The following is a 20,497-nucleotide window of genomic DNA, read 5'->3' as shown; positions in this document are numbered from 1 at the left end:
CTTGATTTTGTGTCCTGATTCATTTTCGGCCAATGCTTTGAAGGATTTGAATTTTTCGAATGCTTCATCTTTGTGCTTCATAAGCCCTAACCAAACAAACCTTGAGAAATCATCAATGAATAATATCAGATATTCTTCTCCTCGAGGTGACCTTTTCCTAAATGGACCACATACATCTGTATGGACTAGCTCAAGAGGCAAGCTAGCTGATCCTTCCTTCTCTGGAAAGTTAGTTCTGGTCTGCTTTCCAAACTGACAAGATTTGCATATGGTGTTGTCTGGAATTTTGATATCTGGAAGATCGCGAACTGCCTGATATTTGCATGCTTTCCTTATTTGTGAGAAGCTTAGATGTCCCAACCTTCGATGCCATAACCAGTGCTCTTCATCCTTGCTAAGATAGCATTGTTGTTGTTCTTCTTCAAATATGTACAGATTATTTGGAGTTCTTTTGCCTTTGAGAATTGTTTCACCTGTATCAAGATCACGAACAAGACATCCATTCGATCTGAAAATAACCTCTGTTTTTTGATCACACATCTGGCTGACACTTAGAAGATTATGTTTCAATCCATCAACATACAAAACATTTCCAGCCTTGACTTTTTCTTTTAAAGGAGCAATACCTTTTCCTTTTATAGTTGCAGGAGTATCATTTCCAAAAGAGACTTTCTTTCCCTTTTCTAAAGTAGAATAAGATTCAAGTTTTTCTTTATCACCTGTCATATGTTTCGAACATCCACTGTCAATGTACCATAGATTTTCTTGTCCTTCTGCATAAAATGCTATCCCACATCTTTCTGTTTGAGGTTCCTTTATTCTCCATGTTTTGGTGCTTGTGGCTTGTTCCTTTTTCTCCTGAAACCTGCTCCTGCATTCAGAGTCTTTATGACCAAAATTATTGCAAATAGAACATTCAACTTCATTTTCAAGCACCGAAAAGTTGTTATAGGTCCCTTTTGTAATCCCTGTCATACTTCTTTGTTTTTGAGCTTCCCTAGTCATGATTGTTTTATATGCAACACATTGAGCTGCTCTGTGACCAAAGTTGTGGCAAGAAAAGCATTGTCCATTGAAGAAGCTTCTGCGGTTATTGAATCTACCAGCCAACTGATTGTAATTTCTATTTTCATCTATTCTTGAGCCAAACTGAGAAGATTTTACCTGTGGTTGGTTGTAGCTTTTGTTCATCCTTAAGGAGGATTGTCCCTGATAGTTTCTGTTTGTAACTCGTCCCTGCTTTACCTGATTATCTTCATTGTTCTTCCGCTCATTTCCTCTTGCTGCATCAAGATAACTTTTTGAGGTGGATGCTTGAGAGGTTTCTCCATTATAGCCCAAACCTGTTTTGTTTAGAGGAGACCGCTGCACACTAATAATCTCATCCAAGGTTTCAGATCCTTTGACAAATTTAAGATTAATAGTTTTTGTTTTCTCAATTTCTTTTCTGAGACCAACAATTTCACCTTCTAGTTTTTCAAGATGTTTTTCCTTTTCATCAATCTGAAATTGCAAAGTATCAATAATCACATTCCTTTCTTCTATGCTTCTCTTGAGTCTAGTGATTTCATTATAGAGATTATCCACATCTATAGCATCCTCATAATCATCATCTTCAAATGCCATTAATAGCTTATATTTATTACCTTGTTCATCTTCATCACTGTTTGATAAGCCATCACTATCTTCATGTGTGTAGTAGCTTTTCCTATTTGCACTTTGTTTCTTGTTCCATCTAGCAGGTTCTTTTCCTTTTTCCTTATAAGGACATTTTGCAGCATAATGACCTACTTTCCCACAAGCAAAACATTTGAAAGGTAGCTTACCTCTGAACCTTCCAGAACCCCTTTGAAGATTTCTGACAAAATTTGATTCTTCTTCCTCTTCTTCTGGAACTTGTCTTGCTTCATAGTAATCTTCTTTTCCTGATGCCTTAAAAGCAGCTTCCCTTCTGTCAGATGGACCTCCCTTTCTCATTTCATAAGCGGTTAGAATTCCATGTAGCTGAGACATAGTGAGAACACGGAGATTTTCTTTTTCTTCTATTGCAGATACTTTAGATTCAAACTTGGGAGATAAAGATCTTAGAACCTTTTGAACAACTATAGTTTCTTTTACTTCTTCACCCAAATTTTTCATACAATTAACAATCTCATCTACCCGGAGAAAATAATTAGCCACACTTTCATCATTATACATCCTGAGAGTCTCATATTGAATCCTGAGTGTTTGAAGTTTAGCTTCCTTTACCTGTTCATCTCCTTCATAGCTAGTGATCATTTTGTCCCATATTTCTTTTGCTGATTTGAAGTGCATGACCTTCATGAATTCTGTTTGAGATATACTTCCTAATAGGGTAGCGACTGCTTTTGCATTTGTTTCATATGCCCTTTTCTCATCTGGATCTGTAGGAGTAGCTGAAGGAAAAGCATAGCCTTTTTCTACAATGTCCCAAACTTCTGTACCAAGAGATTGAAGATATGCAGTAACTCTTACCTTCCAATAATTGAAATTTGTTCCATCAAAAACCGGTGGCCTGATTGATGCTTCTTTCTCGTAGTTGCTCATGATGAATGATCTTCCTTCAAGCGATCAAGCTTCTCTGAAGGACCTGCTCCGATACCAATTGTTGGAAATAATACTGAGAGGGGGGGTGAATCAGTATTATCAGATTAATCAAACTTTTTAAATGCCCAAAAACATATACGCTACTTCAGTTAAGTGAACCAGCGTGTACACGCTACTGTGACGAAGTAAAACAGCGTATAAGCAGAAAACTCTCAATTTAGCTGGCTTATTCTTCAATTAAGTGCATCAGGACATTATTCATCATATTAACAGTAAGCATGTGCAGTATAACAGAACAGATAAAAAGCCACACACATGAACACCAAGATATAAGGTGGAAACCCAATGTGGGTGAAAACCACCTGCTGCAAGTTGTCTCTATCTTTCTTAATATGAAACTTCAGTTTACAATCTTTTGTACTGGTGCAGCCTTATACCAGTACGCAGGCTACAACCTGCAGAAGGCTTCAACCTTCTCTCGTTCTCCAAACTTCCTTGGAAGGGAGCTCCAACCCCCTTTGCTTTTGTACTAGCCAAGATACTAGTATGTAGGTGCTGACCTACAATCTTTCTTCTTCCAGGTATCACTTTTCATACATTTTCAGACTTGGATATTCCTGAAGCACAACATTACAATCTGAAGACCACAATTCATTCAATTTTCACAACAGATCATTGAAGTACAAAACAACCCAACTTTGAATCACTGAACCACTGAACCCTGTCAATCACCAGTTACCAGAACACAGAGCAGACTACAGAACTCTGTAATAACAGTCAGACCCCACTGTAAACCCAAATCAAGCTTCAAAAGATATACGCTACTTTAATGAGCAAAAACCGCGTATACACGCGCTTTTACCGAAGCCAACCTGCGTACAGATCTAAAAATAAACTTTTCTCAATTTGCAGCTGTACCAGATATTAGTTGGACTCAGAACGTAACATTGCGACAATATGCAGATCTAGAAATACGCATAATCAACCATATCATGATAGTGCATTTCAAACCATTTGATCCCGATCTCTCCTTAGATCTAGTTCTCCATCAACCGATGAGATCTCTCCTTAGCTCAGATCAACCAACTCAGAACCTGCATATCAGATCTCTTTCTCTCTTAGATATTCATGCCTTGTCGAAAGATGATCTTTGCCTAGTGATCTTCTTCTCCTTATATAGCCTTAGGCCTTTCTCAATACCAAGAGCCAAAACCATAGTAACACAATACCATCAACTTTAAAACTAGGGATCGACACGCCCGTCGAGACATAATGGTCCGAAATCATAGGCACAACTTCCAAGGTCTAACCACCATGAACCAAAGGAACCTTTCCACATACACGCGCTTTTTCTGAATCGAACTTGCGTGTACACGCGACTTGGGCTTAACTAAATAGCGTGTATGAGCTTTCTTGCCATGCTGTACTGAGATCTGTCTTCTGATTAAGTTGTCATCACCTGTACTAACCTTTGAGCACCTGTACCATCCACTGAGTGAGTTGCCATCAAGGACAACACTTGAACCATAATGCCAACAATCTCCCCCTTTGGACTTGATGGCAACAACACCAAATCACTCTCCCCCTTTGACATCAAGGGCAAAGGGTGGACCAAGATATTCTCTTCCTTTGCTGAATCATTCCTCTGTCCATACTCCCCCTGAGTACCTGCTGAAATCTCTGAATAAACTCCCCCTTTGTATATGCCAAGGTGTACCAATCTGTCCATGCTCCCTCGGAGTACATGCTGAAGTGTGCCGTTCATGCTCTTCCTGACTGTAGGCAAGATCTGCAAAAGATGTTCTTCAAGAAGAACATGACTCTATACATCATAAAAGACCTTCCTATCACCAAAGACTCATACATACATCCATCTCTCAACTAAGTGAGGATATTCAAAAAAATGACTCATCCACCCAACCAAGTGGGGATACATCAATATAGACTCATCCACCTAACCATGATAATACATGAACATTTCATCATTCATCCCAGGCATAGTGGGGAAACCAACAAAGGCCGTTACATGACCTTGACACCATAAAAGAGACAAGAGAGATACATGACATAGAGACAACAGATCTAGACCAAGACTTAGAAAAGACATCAGCAGCATCTGATAATCATCTTTTTAGATCAGCAACTTCTTTCTGAGCTCCTTCTTAAACCAATCAACCAAAACATCTGAATGCCAACAATGCTTTATGAGACTTTGGAGCTGCTCCCCCTGAACCTGTGCCTGTTGCACTCCCTGAAACTGAGCCTGAAAACTTCTGACATTCCTATTGCTGTTCAGAACTTCAGAATTTTCCTTTGCTGTTCAGAACTTCATATACGCGTTTTATCCTGTATAAAACAGCGTATGTACGCGGATATTCTTTCTGCAACAAGCGTCCATCATACACGCGACTTACTCACCATAAATCCGCGTGTATACGCACACATCCCTTCCGTAACCTGCGTATACCAACTTTTCTGTAGAACAAACAAATTTCAACAACAGGATGAAGCATCAACTACTCCCAGTTTTTGTCTGAGATATTCAAAAGTTTCCCTGGGCAGTGGTTTTGTGAGAATATCAGCAACTTGCTCCTTAGAAGGAACATACTCCAATTTGACCTTCTGCTCAAGCACTTGTTCCCGAAGAAAATGGTACTTGATTGGTATGTGCTTGGTCTTTGAGTGCATGACTGGATTCTTTGAAATGCTGATTGCACTTGTATTATCACATAAGATAGAGACAGGTGGAGTGCAAGTGATTTGAAAGTCCTGCAAGGTCTGCATCATCCAAAGAAGTTGTGTGCAACAAGATGCTGCAGCCACATATTCTGCTTCAGCTGTAGATAAGGCAATCGAACTTTGCTTTTTGCTGAACCAAGACACTAATCTGGAACCCATGAAGAAAGCACCTCCACTTGTGCTTTTCCTATCATCCACACTTCCAGCCCAATCTGCATCTGTGTAAGCATGAAGAGTGAGATCTGTATTTCTAGGATACCATAAGCCATAGTTTTGGGTCCCTTGAAGATATTTGAAGATTCTTTTGACTGCCTGAAGATGGGTTTCCTTTGGGTTGGCTTGAAATCTTCCAACCATCCCTACTGCATGAGTAATATCTGGTCGAGTACCTGCCAAATAAAGCAAACTCCCAATCATGGATCTATAAGTGGGTTGGTGAACTGCTGCTGATTCATCATTTGCACTGAGGCTGCATCCTGTAACCATGGGTGTACATACTGGTTTTGATTCTTCCATGCCATACTTCTTCAAGATCTGCTTGAGGTATTTGGTTTGAGACAAGAAGATACCTCCTTCATTTTGTTGGATTTGCAATCCAAGAAAATATGTCAATTCTCCAAGAAGTGACATTTCGAACTCTTTCTGCATAACCAAGGCAAAGTTTTGACTCATAGTTTCTTCATTGCTGCCAAAAATAATATCATCTACATAAACAACAAGAATTAGCAATTTGTTATTTTCAACTTTTATATAGAGATTGCTATCTGCTGATCCTTTTGAAAAGCCTTGTTGGTGAAGATATTTGTCCAACCGATAGTACCAAGCCCTTGGGGCTTGTTTGAGCCCATAGAGAGCCTTTTTCAATCTGCATACAAGGTTTGGATCATTCCCAAGAATGAACCCATCTGGCTGCTCAATATATACTTCTTCTTCTAAGTCTCCATTCAGGAAGGCTGATTTCACGTCCATTTGAAATACCTTGAAGTTTTGAAAGCTTGAGAGAGCAAGGAACATTCGGATGGCCTCTAGTCTTGCCACAGGAGCAAAGGTCTCTTCAAAATCTATTCCTTCTTGCTGTGCATACCCTTTACAAACAAGTCTGGCCTTGTTTCTAATTACTTCTCCATTTTCATTTAACTTATTCTTGAAGACCCATTTTGTTCCTATTACATTCTTATCTTTTGGTCTAGGAACTAATTCCCAAGTGTTGTTCCTTTCGATTTGCTCAAGTTCTTCATCCATTGCTTTGACCCAACATTCATCTTTGCATGCTTCTTTCACATTTTGTGGTTCAATGGAGGAGAGTAGAGCCAAGTAGCTTGAAGCTTCTGCAAGTGTCCTTCTTGTTTGTACTCCTGCTTCTTTCTGCCCCACAATCTGAGTTTCTGGATGATTCTTTTGGACATATCTGGATGGAGTCTTCTCTTCTATTCTTGTCTGCTCCTCTGGTTCTTCTTGAGATTCTTCTTCTTCTTGAGGTTCTTCTTCTTCATCATTTCTCCTTTGAGAGTAACCTTCATCTTCTTCATGATGAACTTGCCTAGGAATATATCCCTTCTCATCAACCACTATATCAATACTATCAACAATTCTGCCAAGTCTTTTATTGTAGCACTTGTATGCTTTGCTATGTGGAGAATAACCAAGAAGAATGCCCTCATCTGCTCTAGGTTCAAGTTTTCCAAGTTGCTCATCAGTGTTCTTAATATAACATTTGCTCCCAAAGATTTTGAAATGCTTCACGGAAGGAGTTTTACCACTCCAAAGCTCATGAGGTGTTTGAGTGCTGTTTACTCGGACATTTGTTTTGTTAAGAATGATAACAGCAGCATGTGCGGCTTCTCCCCAGAAGGTTGCAGGAGTACCTGATTCATCGAGCATAGCACGAGCCATTTGTTGGATAGTTCTGTTCATTCTTTCCACAACCCCATTTTGCTGAGGAGTTCTAGCTGTAGAGAATTCTCTTCTTATCCCATGTTCATCACAGAAATCAAAAAATTCATTTGATGTGAACTCCCCACCTCTGTCAGATCTGAGGCACTTGATTTTGTGTCCTGATTCATTTTCGGCCAATGCTTTGAAGGATTTGAATTTTTCGAATGCTTCATCTTTGTGCTTCATAAGCCCTAACCAAACAAACCTTGAGAAATCATCAATGAATAATATCAGATATTCTTCTCCTCGAGGTGACCTTTTCCTAAATGGACCACATACATCTGTATGGACTAGCTCAAGAGGCAAGCTAGCTGATCCTTCCTTCTCTGGAAAGTTAGTTCTGGTCTGCTTTCCAAACTGACAAGATTTGCATATGGTGTTGTCTGGAATTTTGATATCTGGAAGATCGCGAACTGCCTGATATTTGCATGCTTTCCTTATTTGTGAGAAGCTTAGATGTCCCAACCTTCGATGCCATAACCAGTGCTCTTCATCCTTGCTAAGATAGCATTGTTGTTGTTCTTCTTCAAATATGTACAGATTATTTGGAGTTCTTTTGCCTTTGAGAATTGTTTACCTGTATCAAGATCACGAACAAGACATCCATTCGATCTGAAAATAACCTCTGTTTTTTGATCACACATCTGGCTGACACTTAGAAGATTATGTTTCAATCCATCAACATACAAAACATTTCCAGCCTTGACTTTTTCTTTTAAAGGAGCAATACCTTTTCCTTTTATAGTTGCAGGAGTATCATTTCCAAAAGAGACTTTCTTTCCCTTTTCTAAAGTAGAATAAGATTCAAGTTTTTCTTTATCACCTGTCATATGTTTCGAACATCCACTGTCAATGTACCATAGATTTTCTTGTCCTTCTGCATAAAATGCTATCCCACATCTTTCTGTTTGAGGTTCCTTTATTCTCCATGTTTTGGTGCTTGTGGCTTGTTCCTTTTTCTCCTGAAACCTGCTCCTGCATTCAGAGTCTTTATGACCAAAATTATTGCAAATAGAACATTCAACTTCATTTTCAAGCACCGAAAAGTTGTTATAGGTCCCTTTTGTAATCCCTGTCATACTTCTTTGTTTTTGAGCTTCCCTAGTCATGATTGTTTTATATGCAACACATTGAGCTGCTCTGTGACCAAAGTTGTGGCAAGAAAAGCATTGTCCATTGAAGAAGCTTCTGCGGTTATTGAATCTACCAGCCAACTGATTGTAATTTCTATTTTCATCTATTCTTGAGCCAAACTGAGAAGATTTTACCTGTGGTTGGTTGTAGCTTTTGTTCATCCTTAAGGAGGATTGTCCCTGATAGTTTCTGTTTGTAACTCGTCCCTGCTTTACCTGATTATCTTCATTGTTCTTCCGCTCATTTCCTCTTGCTGCATCAAGATAACTTTTTGAGGTGGATGCTTGAGAGGTTTCTCCATTATAGCCCAAACCTGTTTTGTTTAGAGGAGACCGCTGCACACTAATAATCTCATCCAAGGTTTCAGATCCTTTGACAAATTTAAGATTAATAGTTTTTGTTTTCTCAATTTCTTTTCTGAGACCAACAATTTCACCTTCTAGTTTTTCAAGATGTTTTTCCTTTTCATCAATCTGAAATTGCAAAGTATCAATAATCACATTCCTTTCTTCTATGCTTCTCTTGAGTCTAGTGATTTCATTATAGAGATTATCCACATCTATAGCATCCTCATAATCATCATCTTCAAATGCCATTAATAGCTTATATTTATTACCTTGTTCATCTTCATCACTGTTTGATAAGCCATCACTATCTTCATGTGTGTAGTAGCTTTTCCTATTTGCACTTTGTTTCTTGTTCCATCTAGCAGGTTCTTTTCCTTTTTCCTTATAAGGACATTTTGCAGCATAATGACCTACTTTCCCACAAGCAAAACATTTGAAAGGTAGCTTACCTCTGAACCTTCCAGAACCCCTTTGAAGATTTCTGACAAAATTTGATTCTTCTTCCTCTTCTTCTGGAACTTGTCTTGCTTCATAGTAATCTTCTTTTCCTGATGCCTTAAAAGCAGCTTCCCTTCTGTCAGATGGACCTCCCTTTCTCATTTCATAAGCGGTTAGAATTCCATGTAGCTGAGACATAGTGAGAACACGGAGATTTTCTTTTTCTTCTATTGCAGATACTTTAGATTCAAACTTGGGAGATAAAGATCTTAGAACCTTTTGAACAACTATAGTTTCTTTTACTTCTTCACCCAAATTTTTCATACAATTAACAATCTCATCTACCCGGAGAAAATAATTAGCCACACTTTCATCATTATACATCCTGAGAGTCTCATATTGAATCCTGAGTGTTTGAAGTTTAGCTTCCTTTACCTGTTCATCTCCTTCATAGCTAGTGATCATTTTGTCCCATATTTCTTTTGCTGATTTGAAGTGCATGACCTTCATGAATTCTGTTTGAGATATACTTCCTAATAGGGTAGCGACTGCTTTTGCATTTGTTTCATATGCCCTTTTCTCATCTGGATCTGTAGGAGTAGCTGAAGGAAAAGCATAGCCTTTTTCTACAATGTCCCAAACTTCTGTACCAAGAGATTGAAGATATGCAGTAACTCTTACCTTCCAATAATTGAAATTTGTTCCATCAAAAACCGGTGGCCTGATTGATGCTTCTTTCTCGTAGTTGCTCATGATGAATGATCTTCCTTCAAGCGATCAAGCTTCTCTGAAGGACCTGCTCCGATACCAATTGTTGGAAATAATACTGAGAGGGGGGGGTGAATCAGTATTATCAGATTAATCAAACTTTTTAAATGCCCAAAAACATATACGCTACTTCAGTTAAGTGAACCAGCGTGTACACGCTACTGTGACGAAGTAAAACAGCGTATAAGAAGAAAACTCTCAATTTAGCTGGCTTATTCTTCAATTAAGTGCATCAGGACATTATTCATCATATTAACAGTAAGCATGTGCAGTATAACAGAACAGATAAAAAGCCACACACATGAACACCAAGATATAAGGTGGAAACCCAATGTGGGTGAAAACCACCTGCTGCAAGTTGTCTCTATCTTTCTTAATATGAAACTTCAGTTTACAATCTTTTGTACTGGTGCAGCCTTATACCAGTACGCAGGCTACAACCTGCAGAAGGCTTCAACCTTCTCTCGTTCTCCAAACTTCCTTGGAAGGGAGCTCCAACCCCCTTTGCTTTTGTACTAGCCAAGATACTAGTATGTAGGTGCTGACCTACAATCTTTCTTCTTCCAGGTATCACTTTTCATACATTTTCAGACTTGGATATTCCTGAAGCACAACATTACAATCTGAAGACCACAATTCATTCAATTTTCACAACAGATCATTGAAGTACAAAACAACCCAACTTTGAATCACTGAACCACTGAACCCTGTCAATCACCAGTTACCAGAACACAGAGCAGACTACAGAACTCTGTAATAACAGTCAGACCCCACTGTAAACCCAAATCAAGCTTCAAAAGATATACGCTACTTTAATGAGCAAAAACCGCGTATACACGCGCTTTTACCGAAGCCAACCTGCGTACAGATCTAAAAATAAACTTTTCTCAATTTGCAGCTGTACCAGATATTAGTTGGACTCAGAACGTAACATTGCGACAATATGCAGATCTAGAAATACGCATAATCAACCATATCATGATAGTGCATTTCAAACCATTTGATCCCGATCTCTCCTTAGATCTAGTTCTCCATCAACCGATGAGATCTCTCCTTAGCTCAGATCAACCAACTCAGAACCTGCATATCAGATCTCTTTCTCTCTTAGATATTCATGCCTTGTCGAAAGATGATCTTTGCCTAGTGATCTTCTTCTCCTTATATAGCCTTAGGCCTTTCTCAATACCAAGAGCCAAAACCATAGTAACACAATACCATCAACTTTAAAACTAGGGATCGACACGCCCGTCGAGACATAATGGTCCGAAATCATAGGCACAACTTCCAAGGTCTAACCACCATGAACCAAAGGAACCTTTCCACATACACGCGCTTTTTCTGAATCGAACTTGCGTGTACACGCGACTTGGGCTTAACTAAACAGCGTGTATGAGCTTTCTTGCCATGCTGTACTGAGATCTGTCTTCTGATTAAGTTGTCATCACCTGTACTAACCTTTGAGCACCTGTACCATCCACTGAGTGAGTTGCCATCAAGGACAACACTTGAACCATAATGCCAACAATAATTATGCAAACCTATTCCTAAGGAGAAAATCATGGAGTATTTGGTTGGCATATCTTATCCAAGATATGTGAAAGATTTATGGAGGATTCAAAGGGATCATATTTTGTAATAATGGGAAAGTAGTTAAAAATGCTTGAGAGATTTGTGGGATCATATTTTGTAATAATGGGAAAGTAGTTAAAAATGCTTGAGAGATTTGTGGGATCATATCTTGTAATAATGGGAAATTAGTTGAGAGTGCTTGAGAGAATATTGGATATGTAATTATGAGAAGGTTATCTTCCTCATGTATATAAGAGAGTGCTCTCTCTTCATTTGAAGAAGGAATGAATGATGAATAATGGAAAGGAGTTCTTAGTTTTTCATTTTTATTCTTTCATGATTTGTAACTTAGTTCTTGTAATATAATTTGACATAGTTTTATTGTTGTGAGCTCACATATGTTGTTTGTCATTCAATTCTTCACATGTTGTATTGCTTTTCCTTTATGCAATTTCTTGCTTTTGTAGTTAATGTTTCAATGCCTTCCTAGATTAATTTGATTTCAATCATTTAGATTAGATTAGTTCCAGTTCACTCCTGCATATATAGTGCATGTGTCTCGTAAGTCTACGAACCTCAGATTGACAAATTAAATAGTTGTGTAAGTACTACAACAAAATTAAATGAACATAGTTTCACCCAACACTTGTCTATCAGGATTTACTGCAATCCAATCTCGAATCTCTAGGCCCTAAACCAAGACCAGCCACTCGGGCTTTACCGCAATCTGAACCTGGATCACTAGGCCCTCAACCGAGACTTCTCCCTCAAGCTTTATCATGTATCCCGTCAAAACTGGTCAAGGGATTCCTAGGCCTTTGGGAATGAAAGTTGAGACCACCTCCGCCCCAGATTCTGAAAGTCCAGGGAATCAATCAACAAGGGAATCTAGAGGCTCCTTCCTAGGAATTCCAGAATCCACTGCCAAAGTCAAACTGCGTCCAATGTCCAGCACTATAATACTGTGCCACTTTTCCTCTTAGTGAATAGTTACCAGCTCATTTTTCCAGGGTGCACTCCCTATGTGCATCTGATTCCACGGGGCAATTATAATGAAGAAAACCAATATAAGTGTGACCTTCCCTTCTCTATTACACAGTACCTTAGGGAACTCAGTCACCCCCTTCCGTGCAGTCACTCAACTTCCAATTTCCCCAACATCCCCTATCCCCGGTGATCCATCCCTTAGCAAGGTTTCCTTGCATCGAAAGATACAAAACCAAGGCATATACCTACCTCAAACCACCATACCAATCATAACATGCTCATGGATATCAATGGACACTATTGGGTACTAGTGTCCCCCAAAGGCCCTGCACCTGAAGTATTCTACCAGCATACTGCTGCATGTTCCAATTTATTTTGCTACTGCTTCCAATTCTTGCAGTCGATTTAACCACCTAAGCAAGCATCTTCATGCATTCTTGTTCCAAGAACATTATTTCCATTAGATTCGAATAAATTGAAATAACCTCAAACCATACCTCATTGATAGTTCGTTTATAAGGTACACTTGCAATCATGTTCGCTTCCTATCACAATAAGTCGAACTAACTGTTTGATCAAAACATAATGTATAAAAATATCATGTATTGTTAGCTCAAAATACAACCATAATAGATCAACATCACAAATCACATGTAACCATCATAAATCATAATCATATATCAACATCGCAAATCACATGTAACCATAATAAACCAAAATCATAGATCATATATAATGATCATATACCATAGGCATAAATCACATGCATGATAAAACTAAAATAAAATGTTGATACTTATCCTTTCATCAATCCTTAGCTTCTACCTTTGTCTTTATTCCGTACGCATTCTGGATTGATTGCCACACCAAACAAACACCCAAGTGTCGTTCTCCTCAACCGTGTGCACATACACATAGTGTGCATCACATACATACAACTACACACGTCATACAACACCATGAAATAGATGCATCTACACTTGTACCATATGTACCACATGTACAAGGCACCACCTGCACAACGCGTGCACAACATCACATGTACACATCACCACCTGCACAACGTGTATTCAACACCACATGTACACTATACCATTGAACAACATGTACACAATGCCACATGTACACTGCACCACTGTAAAACATGTACATAATACCACATGCACGACAAGTAAGTGACACCATATGTACATAGCATCACATGCATGACATGTACACAACACCACATGCTCATAGCACCCATTGTAAAACATCTATAGGACACCACATGCTCACTGCACCACTTGTACAATCATGTAAACAACACCATATGTACAAAGCACCATATGTACAACTTTCACGCAAAACCACATGTACATAGCGATGCATATCGAACATGTACAAAAAATCATTTGAACACAGCCGCATGTACATCATGCACATAGTAAAATATGTATACAACACTGCATATGTAACATTCACACAACAATATTTGTACCATCCTCTACATATCATTACATAAACAACATTTACACACACTATATATACACAACACTTCATGTGCACACATGATATATGCAACATGTATAACATATACAACATATGCACAATAGTAGTACCACATCTTCAAAACCACATTGTCTTTACCAAGAAACCTTGTTTCCAATTTCTTATCCATGCTTGTCCGAGCATGTCACAGACCACACTCCTTTCATTTTTTTGTTGTATCCCTTGGTATAACCTATACATAGCATAGGCATAATATAATCACATAATATCAACTCATAACCATATGATACTAACCTCATATAATTTTTAGGGCTACTCCTCCCAATTGATCCTCATAGCGAGGAACCTCTTCCTGTCATTCCCCTGTTGATGACCCTGTCAAACAATGACATATATAGATGGACACATACATACATATATATAAACATTAATATAAAACAATTATGGTCCTGTTAGACAACGACATGCGTATACACATATATATACATATAAATGTTAGAATTAATAATCATGATCTATACATATAAATGTTAGCATTAATAATCATGATCCATGATGACCCTGTCAAACATGATATAGATACACACCTACATGTATATATATATATATATATATATATATAAACATCAACATAATCATGATCATAACATAATTACTAGATATCAAGGTCGAGGTTATTGCATCATATTGTCATAGAAACATAACTATCAGTGCATAAATAAACATATCAATACACCAGTTACATTATCTTTTTGTGCCACGCACATTGCTTGCAACTGAACACATCCATGCCATCTCTCAAGGGACTCCAATCCATTTGATAGATCCACCTCTAGCTAATGTATCTGTCAAGTACATGTTCATGTGTCTAGCACATATCCACATAATGTCAGACAATATAAAAGGTCAAGAATAATTTCCATATGTGAAGAACTCATTCATTTGGAATTAGGGTTTCCAAACCTATCCAAAAGAATTCTTGTCCAATTCCTTCCTTTTACCTTTTTACTTGGTTGCAATTGAGGCTTACTAGTACTGTCACATCACCCAATTGTTAGTTCTATAAGCACATCAATTGTTACCTTGTCATGCTAATAACAAGCATGTTTCCCTGCAACTTGCTCATACATGTCGGTCTCATGTTCTAAATATCAAAACAATCATATCTAACAATTTTAAATCAACCTTTACCAACACTAACAAACATGTCATAATCCATATTCAACTCATAGTTCATAGACACAATGCTACAACTATCGCCTTCTATACTTAAGTACATATCAACTGTCTCAACATATATGTGTTAGTACAATCATCTTAAAACAAAATCATTTGAACACATACTCATCTTATGTAATTCATCAAACATTCAACCAACTTGTAACATACCAGGTTAAATAAATTAACTAGACAATATAATCAACCAATCAAGCACCAACTATATGACATAAGCAAACTTGTACCTTACTATATCTCAGGGGAGGTTATCTTGTCTGCACAATCAAGCTATTTAACATGATATAACTTCTCAATACATCAATCTAAACATAAATAATATCATGCTATCCATAAAAATCACTAACTAACATGTTCCCATCCTAACTCATGAACAATTATCATTTATGCATAGCAATCACGTATGTACAATTGGTCTAGATTAGTACAACACAATGCAACCCAATAAGTCTACTCATAACTCAATATTGTAACCCTAAGCATCTGCATAGGCCAATCCAATTTAGTATGATACATATGACATCAAGATCTTAATGAAATAACCCTAATCATCAAGTTACTAGCATATAACAACCATAAGCTATATATCATGCTTATCAAAAACATATAACTTAATTGTTAAGCTAACTATCATATAGCAACAACAAGTTAGCCTATAACATAATCATCAACAACATATAACATAATCATGAGGTTATCTAATATAAAACAACAATAACAATGCATACAACTATAGGTTACTATCATACTTGACTATCCGAAACATGTGCATATAGCTACACTAATCAACTAACATCTATCATGAATGTAACCGTAACATCAAACGAAATGTACATAAACCTAATGTATATAGCCCTAATACATATAAAAATTATTAACTTACGTAACTACATGTCAACATACAATACTTGTATGACGATCTTCTCTTACACCAAAGGTTAATGTTGCAACCTCATTATGATGATTTGCATCTCCTTCTCTATGTCACCCAACACATTAGCATCATAACATACCAACATCACTGTGATGACCTAAATTTCATATCATGACTTCACAAGGAATGTTTGACCTACTATTCATGCATAACTATAACCAAGACCATGCATGCATAACAAATGCATCTAGACATATAACACATGAGTACCAAACAATATACACACCATTGTAGCTAGAGTTGAGTCATCAATGCATGACCATATCAACTACACAAACCCTGACCTCATGCATGACAACAACCATTAAATGATTGTCCACATTTCCATATGCAACCATCAACATGCAAAAGCAATACCTAATCAACTACACATACGCATGAACACATGTAGTCAATCATAAGCGATCAATTCTTATAACCAACCTACAAGACTGATACATGTAATCAAACATACAAGAATGTAACCTACCATACAAGGATGTAATCAAGCTGCATATAATCATGTAACCAGTCTTATACTCTTCATGATGCATTCCACAAAATCAACATCAAGTTCCTCATGAAACTTTACTACAATCATGATCAATGATTATACAATGCAACAAGCACATGGAATGCAAGTGTAAGAGACACACATGCAACCGACATGCATGCATGACCAACACATTCACCCAAGGAGAGCGCAACCACACTCTAATACCACTATGTAACACCCTCCTCCCACATCTACTCAAGCAACCGACCAGCCAAGGTAAACGTGTGATGAGAGGCCACTATGATAAGACTCAACCTCCTAGGTAACCTTAAGGAAATGGGGTCGATAAAACAAGACCTTACAAACCATCCTCAGGTACTCCAAGACCCCCAAGAGCTAATCCACCACTCCAGGTGCCCAACTCATGAGTTAACCTAACATTTCAATGAATTAAACCTAGATTCTCTCGCATGAAAAGGCATTCATGTGACTAGAACCTTATATTCACTCCCATAATTCATGCAAGGGAGAGAGTACATTCCTTTTCAGCCAATTCTATGCGACAGACTGTGAGATTTAACCCATTTTTTTAGGGCTAGTCTCTAAACCAATTCGTAGAACTTGATGAGGCTTTCTAAGACAATATATGACACCAAGAAAAAGCCTCTAACATAAAACTTGATCAAGGGTTGGACCTAACCAAGCCTAACCATGGCAGAAATTTTGTCAAACACTCAGTAAATATGCAACCTACAAGTGTAAATAACATATCTGAGCATAAGGGTCTCATACTTATCTGAGATTCACCATGAAGCATTGTTTCCTTATCACTTTAATTAACATTCCATCCAGTAGGTCGTAGATACTTTTTCCATTCATTTACAAGTAAAAACATGAGATAACCATGACATGAACCACTCATGTAACCATGCTTATAACCAATATTAAACCATGTAAATATCAGAGATATGGCAACCATCAAATCCACATATAAACAAGTGCAAAAGTAATAGGACTTAGCTTTCATTAATCATAGGCAAATCCAACTAGGTTCGGGACTTCCACATACCACCCAACCGTAGACATATCTAAACCAAATATTTCTTTCAACCAGTCACCCCCATGCCATATTCTAAGAATGAATGTGGGATATCATAGAGAAACCAATCCAAGAACAATCAAGGGAATCCAAAGGTTAAACCATCTCCACCCTCATCAAACCATGATCACACCAAATGGTTTACGTCAAACCATTTTGAAAAGTTTGAAAAACAACAAACAATTTAGACCCCGTCTCTATGTTAAGACTTTGGAAGTTGGGTCTATCATAATAACTACCTCATTCTACCTTTAGTGTGTTATCGCAGTGGTAAGAGGGTATGTTACATATTGTTCCATTTTCATAACCCCACAATGAATTTCTTAGAAATATGAGTCCATACAACCAATGGAATGGAGAAAGATTGGAATTTTCTTGGAGGTATCATTGTCTCTCCCTTGCATCATTGGAAAATGTCATAGTCAACCACAAAGTTGCAAATGATATTCTTCATGTCTTCCCAACTAAATGAGTGTTCTATATTCTTCCATGTTTTATAAAGCTTCAAATGACCTACTATGGGTGATGAATGTAGTTCAAATAACAACGAAGATTTGCACATTGACTTCTTATCCAAATAAAGATGTCATTTGTAGTGAAGCTATCCATTTCGCTAAGTGTATCCTTGATATGCATGGAATTATATATGAATTTCTTGAATCTGAAAGCTAATGATCTTGGGATCTATTAACCATTTTTAGTATGCATCATTCAACACATCTACTGCATGAAGGAGAGTGAAAATGGGGGAGCCTTCCTCTTTTTACTTTTGAGAAGGAACATATATTACCACATTCTCCTTTCGCTTCTTATTAATCATCTCATATTTATATACGAACATTTCCTAACCTATTTTTGTTGCTTAAGGGAACAAAAAAAAATTCCACTAAGTATTTTGGGTTGCAATATTTGATTTTATTCTAGAAATTATGCTCAATTATGCATGAAAACTAAATGTCCATACCATGAAATATAACCACAATCTCCTTTTCATAATTAGAGTTTACCAAGTTCCTCTCACAAACCTATTCATTGGTAAAATCCTATGGTCAACCCTCATGCATTAGTACTACTATGATGTCTTCACTTGAGGTGCTACATTCAAAGATTTTTTTTTAGTGAATAGAGAAGTTGGGCATAGTGAGTTTTAGGGTTGTAGTGATCACATTCCTCACATTATTGGAAGGTTCATTCTCATGTGTCATTCCAACTCTAAGCATTTCTTCTAGCAAGGTTGTGAGGGGAGTTACAATCTTACCTCACTTCCTTACAAAATCCCTATAATAACTAATAAGACCAAGAAACGATCTTAAAAGTTTACGAGTTTAGGGCCAAGTCAAATCCTTCATTGTTTCAATTTTCTTTGAATCCACATGCACACCATCATTGATCATAATACGGCCCAAATATTCCAATTCAAACACGAGAGGGACATTTGAACTAGTTAAGAAAGACTTGATAATCACAAGTAGTTTTAAGACTTGATCCACATCGGTGACATAGGCTTTCCATGTTTTTACCTTATATCAAGAAGTTAGAAAAAAAAGACAAGGACAAAATCATAGAATTTTTTGAAATATGTTTTCCATGGGACACTAGAAGTTGAATAGTACATAGAAATAGTGAAAGGGAATCACCAAGAATTTGTAATGACCTTGATGAGTGTGAAAAAAAAAATTAGAAATAGAAACCTCCTTCATGTGAATTTGGTGAAAAACCAAGTGGAGATCATGTTTCATGAAGAGTGAGGAGCTTTGAGTTCATTGAAAAGGTCAGCTGCTAAAATTAAAAGCTTATCCTTGGTAATCATATTCCTCATAGCTTGAAAGCCAAGGCACATGCACTAAAATCCTTCTTCCTTGAGGAAAATTTTAATTGGTGACACTCAATGAAGAAATGACACATTATAATAACAACACAAAAATTTTCGAAGAACTAGAAAGCCACAAATTTCAATACCTTTATTGATGACAAAAAAAAATCACTTTCATTTAGATAAGAGACCTTTAGGTGAGAAGAGTTCCAATTAATATATGCTTCACATGACATCACATTACCTTGTTTCTACACCATTATATAGTTTCTATTTAGTTTACTAAAAACTTCTTATTATGCATAATTTTTTAGTAAACTTTATTATAATTAATACTTCAACACTATATCTATTACACTAACCTTATTTAATAAGAAACACTAACCATATTTAATAAAAATAATGTTAATACATAGTAAACTGACTCTTACCATCATCCATCCCAGAAATCTGGCGTTTTAAACACCCTTGCTGTCAGAGCTTTCAGAATTTCTGACCCTGATCACCTAAAGGAGGAGATTGAACACTTAACCTCTGTCTTCAAAAACATTGGGTACAAAGAATGGAGTATCAAGAAAGCTATAAAAAGGGCTCAAGACAAGGCCCTCTCTAAGCGTACCCCTGAGGACAAAGAAAATCAGGGGAGGGTTTACCTTCCATACATCCAAGGGGTTACCGACAGGATTGCTAAAATATTAAAAAAGAAAAGCATAGATACTCAATTTACAACATGTGGAACGATAAGGCAGATGATGAGGTCAGTTAAGGATAACATCGATCATCAACAACTCAAGGGAGTGTACAAGATTGATTGCTCATGTGGTAAGAGTTATATTGGGGAAACAGGTCGATCTCTGAAAACAAGGCTTAAGGAACACGCAGCTGACATAAGGAATGATAGATCTCGTACGTCGGCCCTTGCAGAACACTCATCCAAGACCAAACATCATATGTGTTTGGAAAACGC

This window comes from Pinus tabuliformis, chromosome 4_1 (assembly GCF_031772625.1).
Source record: "Pinus tabuliformis cultivar Carrire ecotype Pingquan chromosome 4_1, CPIR1, whole genome shotgun sequence".
Taxonomy (NCBI): domain Eukaryota; kingdom Viridiplantae; phylum Streptophyta; class Pinopsida; order Pinales; family Pinaceae; genus Pinus; species Pinus tabuliformis.
The sequence above is the reverse complement of the archived record's forward strand: the minus strand, read 5'-3'. Positions refer to the sequence as shown.